The sequence below is a fragment of the Dryas octopetala genome, chromosome 2, assembly GCF_963921425.1.
Source record: "Dryas octopetala chromosome 2, drDryOcto1.1, whole genome shotgun sequence".
NCBI classification, from domain to species: domain Eukaryota; kingdom Viridiplantae; phylum Streptophyta; class Magnoliopsida; order Rosales; family Rosaceae; genus Dryas; species Dryas octopetala.
The window spans coordinates 18,393,070-18,399,781 of record NC_141367.1 but is presented as its reverse complement, the minus strand read 5'-3'; positions in this window follow the sequence as shown (position 1 = coordinate 18,399,781).

The following is a 6,712-nucleotide window of genomic DNA, read 5'->3' as shown; positions in this document are numbered from 1 at the left end:
TTATTGAAATACATGTGTTAAGTTTTGATTACACAAACACTTCCTAAAAATTTGTGCATCATTTTTATTTTAGACCTTCACTTCTAGGTACGGTACACATTTGGTTGTAACCAGGGAGGAACTCGTCTACTTATATTATAACAAATGAATTAGTTATACCACATAACAATATATCGATTATACATAATAATTTTTTCTATGTAAAGGCTGAGGTAGGATGCAGTCTACCTCTTTTATATGAAAAAGGAAAAAAAAAAAAAAACAAAGGCTTCGAAATAATTGTTCTCTTTCTTGGATGGGCATTCCTTGGTTGATGAAACTGTACTCTTATTGTTATGGTATGCTGAAAATAATTTAAATAGAAGCATCTATAAGTAAACAAGATGAGTATAAACGTCCCTCCAAAGTATATTTAATTTGTAGGAGGTTTTGGCACTTGTCGATGAATATGGACACTTTTCTCATGTTTCTTTAATTAGTGCACTTGAGACTGTTATTACATTTCTCGTATAGATATGAGAGTTTTAAGTGTGAGATCTCATATTTGTGGGATCCCAATGTGGGGCTTACTCCACCAGTAGTGCTAGATATACCACATTTTTATACCATAATTTCATACCACCTTATGTGGCAACTTACATGGCATTCATACATTGGATACTAAAAAATAAAAATAAAAACCCAAAAAGAAAAAGAAAAACTTTGTCCAATAAAGTAATGACACGTGAGATGGTATAAGAATGTGGTATAAGAAATGTGGTAAGAATAGCATTATTCTTACTCCACATTGTATTTCAACGATCTAAATCATCTAATTTTTAAGTATATATCAAAGATCATCGTTGCAAAAAAATTAAGCAAATCGAAAATCATTAAGCTATCAAACTGGAATCAAATAAATAGATGAACAAAATATTTTCGATAAACACTTGAAATGGTAATTATTTAATCAACAGTCAAATGGTTTCCAATTAACTTAATTTTTTGCAAGCACGATCCTTTAATGGAGACAAAAAAAAGTAGACTGTTTTGATTATCGAAATACAATATGGAGTGAGTCCCATAAAGGATCCCACAAATAAGCCTAAATGTGGAATCCCACACCTGAAGGGCCTATATATATATATATTCTAAACTCACAAAATGAAAGTCAACATTTCTCATTAAACAAATTATTAGTCAAACAACAGTTTGACCAAAAAACTTTTGAATGTGAAATTTAGAAAACTTGTTAATTACCATGTGGCTTATTGGATGACACTCAATCTCTTTTTTTAAATAGGTCATGAGTTCAAAATTCATGAACGTTATAGACTTATAGTTAATTAGTAAAAAAAAAGTTAAAAAACTTAGATCTGTTAATTTCATTATTATCATAGTTACGATTGATGGCCCATAATTTTTCAAATATCTTAAGACCAGAAAAAGGTTGGCATAGTTAACTGCTCATTGAAAAAAAATAGATGAGATTTTTACTAAAAGAGAAAGATAAAACTGATAAACAGAGCATGCATTCCATGGCCTCCATAGTAAAACTAACAAATTAAAAACTCCTCCACAATCAAATGAATTTATTTTTTTTTATTAATAAAAATTAATTATGCATCATTTGTTCCATGGATAACAAACATAATCGATCTCTTGTTATGTTGAACCTGCACGGGCCATTTGATACTATACGCCACAACAAACATTGTTATTACAATTTTCATCTCTTCGTTGGATGTAAAATCGAAATAGTGAAGTGCATTTGGTCATTCCATACTGCAGTATAGAATAGTGTGGTCAGCCAAATGTTTGGTCGAAAACTATTCATAGGAGCCAAGAAAGGGGATGGCATGAATACCAAGATCATCATCCTTAGATTTACAGTGGACGGTTCGGCCCAAGTTGACTCCACTGTAAGCCTCTTCCAAATGATTAGCGATATATATGTTAACATGTACTTTAGCATCACACTTAGTTAGGAACAGCGCACCAGTATTAGCAGCAATACATTTCTGGTGGACAAGGCCATGATTGTTTGAAGAGGTTTTCCCTTCTTTCTTTTGAATAGTTTTCTTGTGAGAAAGCACTAGGGTAGTAGCATACTTTTTTTTCTAATAGTAGATTGCATATGGTCTTAAATTTAAGGGATTAAATTTACTCCCCACCTAAACTTAGGTGTACTATCTCTGTCAAATTGTGCCATATGTTATTCATGCTAACCATATAATTTGCATATATATATATATATAAATAAACTTGTTTAAGGGATTCCTCATGGGGTCCACTCCATAGAATATTTTTTATAATCAAAACAATCTATTTTTTTTTTGTCTCAATTGAAGGATCATCCTTTGCAAAAAATTAGGAAAATCGAAAATCATTTGATCGTTGATTAAGTGGTTACAATTTCAAGTGTTTACGAAAAATATTTTGTTCGTCTATTTGTTTCATCACAATTAGATATTTTAATGATTTTCGATTTGTCTAATATTTTATATAGATGATCTTTAATTAAATAGACACCAACAAAATAGACGGTTTAGATTGTTGAAATCCAACATAGAATGAGCCTGATGAGAGATCTCTTAAATAACATTATTTGAGGGATTCCTTAACAGAAGGAGTCTGTATATATATATACAGGCCCCTTCAAGTGTGTGATCCCATATATAATTTTATTTGTGGGATCCCTCATAGGGCTCACTTCATATAATATTTTAACAATCCGAACCGTCTTTTTTTTAGGTCTCTATTCAAATATTATCCTTGAAAAAAATTAGTTAAATCGGAAACCATTTTTCTATCTAACTTTGATAAATAAATAAAAATAGACGAACCAAATATTTTTGACAAAACCGTCTATTTGTTTGGTCAAAGTTAGATAGACAAATGATTTCCGATATAGGAGTATAATTGAAGAAAAGTGAAAATGAGATCCTCAACTGAAAATAGGAGTATAGTTGGAGTCATTTTATTAAAATTTTCCCTATATATATAATATATATCTATTTAGGCTCCTTCTATTGAGGTATACCTCAACTTATTTATGTTGAGGTATACCCTATTAGGGCCCACACGAGTCGTTTTGTGTCAATCTAAACAATTCATTTTTTACATCTCCTTGCAAATGGTTCAGATCGCCACAAAACGACTCGTGTGGGCCCCAACAAGATCATACCTCAACATAAATAAGTTGAGGTATACCTCAATAGAAGGAGTCTGTATATCTATTTTCTTATTTTTATTAACCATATTTGACTTCTTTCCTTATTAATTGGTGTAAGAAACATTGAATTTTCAAACTTGGGAATTATTAAATTTGCTTGCGCCAGCTACTCACTATCCTGATTCTCCCCCATACCACTTCCATTTCTGACATTTCAAACATTAAAATGAGATTTTATCATCGTAAGTAAATTTAGAAAATAAAATTAATGATATTAAAGCGTGTTCTATTTGAAAGAGCTCTCGTAATATTAAAAGAAAACAAAAGAACTAACAACTTACATACCCCTCCACCCACAATCGAATGAGTTTATTTTTCATTAATAACAAAAAATTTTAACTATGCATCACTTATTCCACGGATAACAAACATAACTTATATTCAAGATGTTGAACTTGCACGGGCCATTTGGTACTATTCGCGACAAACAAACACTGTCATTCACTATGCAGCTGCCGTCTCTTCGTTGAATGTAGATATCGAAATAGTGAAGTGCACCTGGCCCCACCATACTACAGTAGAATAGTGTGGTCCGCCAAATATTTGGTCTAAAGCTTTAGCTAAATTCATATAAGCCAAGAAAGGGGATGACATGAACACCAAGATCATCATCCTTAGATTTACAATGAACTGTGAGGCTCGCGTTGGCTCCAGTACCATAAGCCTCCTCCAAATGATTAGTGATGTTAACATGTACTTTAGCATCACAGTCACACACAGATAGGAACAACACAATAAGTATTAACAGCAATACTTTTCTGGTGGAAAAAGCCATTATCATTTGATGAGATTTTTTCCTATTTTTTCTGTTGTAATATTCTTCTTGTGGGAAAGCACTGGCCGGGCCGGGGTGCAGCATGCTTTTTATATAGTAGTAGGTTACATATATATGGTCTCAAATTTAAGAGAGCAAATTTACCTACAATCTTTAATCCAAATGCATTAATTACCATTTAATTCAAATTCTGCCATGTGTTATATATCCATGCTAACCATAGTTAAATATTTTAAATAAATATAATTGAATTTCTCACCAAGTAATATATCATATATGATGAAATTTTTTTTTCCTATAAATTAAAAAATAAATAAATAAAGTAACAAAATATATAGAATTGATAAATAGACCATGCATTTCCATCAGAAAAACTAGAAAATTACAAACTCATGGACAATCGAATGAGTTTACTTTTCGTTATAAACAACAAAGAAAATAAATTAGGAATCATATATATATGGAAGAACTAATCATTCCATGGAAAACAATCATAACCTTTGGTCTTGAAATTGAGGTTGCATGGGCCAGTCTGTACTATACGCCACAAACAAACATCGTCATTTAGGAAACAATTTGCTCCATCTCTTCGTTGATCGTAAATATCAAAATGGTGAGATGCACCTGGCCACCTAATCCTGCAGTAGAATAGTGTGGTCTGCCAAATATTTGGGTTAAAGCTAAATTCATAAGAGCGATGAAAGGGGATGACGTGGACACCAAGATCATCATCCAGGGATTTACAATGAATGGTTAGCCTCGAGTTGCCTCCGCCATAAACCTTCTTCAAATCATTAGTGATTTTCACATGTATTTTAGCTTCACACACAGTGAGGAACAATACAATTAACATTTGCAGCAATACATTAATTGTGAACAAAGCCATGATTATTTGAAGATTTTTTTGTTTTTTTATGTCTTTTCTTGTGGGAAAGCACTGGGGGTGCAGCATGGGTTTTATGTAGTAGGTGTAGGTTGCATATGAAAGCATTCATACTACAACCACACGCAACAGTCTCCAACTATTAGGTTGTTAAATTGATAACTGATGTTAGTTTGTTAGGATGCATAATCAGGTATTTAAGGCTCAAATTAAGCCTCTTGTACTTAATTAATTATTTAGAATTATTCAATACAAATTTATGATGATTGTATCAACTAGATATTGGTCTAACTAGCTAGTAATATTTCTTTTTGCATAGTTGGAAAGGTCTAAAGTTCAAAACCCCTCTCCATATAAAAAAATTAAAAATTAATGATGATTTTCTCTCTTTCTACGAATATAGCATGTACGTGTACCAAATTTACCATATCAACACTCAACAAATGATTCTCCAACTATAGTATGGTTAAGATAGCGAACCAAAGCTGTGAGTAGTCTGATGTTGTTGTTAAACTCTAGTTAGGTTGGTGTGAGTTTGTTAGGATGCATATGAGGTATTTAAGGCTCAAAATTAACCTCCTGTACACTACAAAAAAAGTGAGTAAAGCACACCCTCATTGGTGACATAGAATGGGGTGGCAATTAGACAATAGGGACTGAAGTGTCTCGATTTTAACAAAAATGAGTGTCAATTGAGTAATAGGGACTAAAGTTCCCAATTGACACCCCATTTTGTGCCACCAATAAGGAGTGTGCTTTGTTCACTTTTTTTGTAGTGGTAGTTAATCATTCAGAATTGTTATACTACAAAAGATAGGATTGATAAATAGAGTATACGTTCCTCAACCATAAACCAAACTAATGAATCAACTTATCAAGGCCAAAAAAATAATCACTATAATTACCATGGCCTACACGAAGAACAATGAAATAGTAAGTTAATTATTGATCAAATTAAGAATGCATAATATGAGTTTATTTTTCATTGTAGATAACAAGGAAACTTATTTGAGAATTACATAATAGTCTAGATAATACAACTAATCCCACGAATAGCAATCACTATAATCCTTAGTATCATAGTTATACCTACATGGGCCATTGGGTGCTATACGCCACAAACAAATAGTACACCTTTTTTTGTCTCGTTTTTGTTTGTATATAGTGAAACTGTGAGATGCACCGTCCCATTCCATACTGCAGAAGAATCGCGTTGTCCCCCAAACATTTGGTCGAAAACTAAATTCGTAGTCCCAATGATAGGGGAGAGTGTGAACACCAAGATCATCATCCTCTGACTGACAATGAAGGGTCAGGGTCAAGTTAGTTCCACCCACACTTAGATCATTAGTGATATGAACATGTGTTTTAGCATCACACATAGCTAGGAACAATACAACAAGCATTAGCAGCAACACATTTCTAGTGAACAAAGCCATTTGATGAGGTTTTGGTTTTTTCTAGGGGCTTTGGGTGATGTTAATATATAGTAGGTTCCCTATGGTCTCAAATTTAATATATAATACCTGATTTACGTCTACTCCTGCGATCTCACATTTAATGGTGCCTGATTTGCGACATTTTCTGATGAGGTTCATAGCTAAATATGCTTTCTCAATCTTCATATATTTATCACCAGCAGATTTGCTTTGGATAAAGAAGTAAAGAAAAGGTATTAGTTTTTATCATCCATATCTGGTATAATAATAATAGATGAAGTATATATCTTCTTTATTAAATTATTAATTGGTGTAAATATATACTCACCCAATGCAACGAATGTTCACATTGATTATCAAGTCCGCAATCCAAGAATTAATACTTAGTAACTTTTTTATTG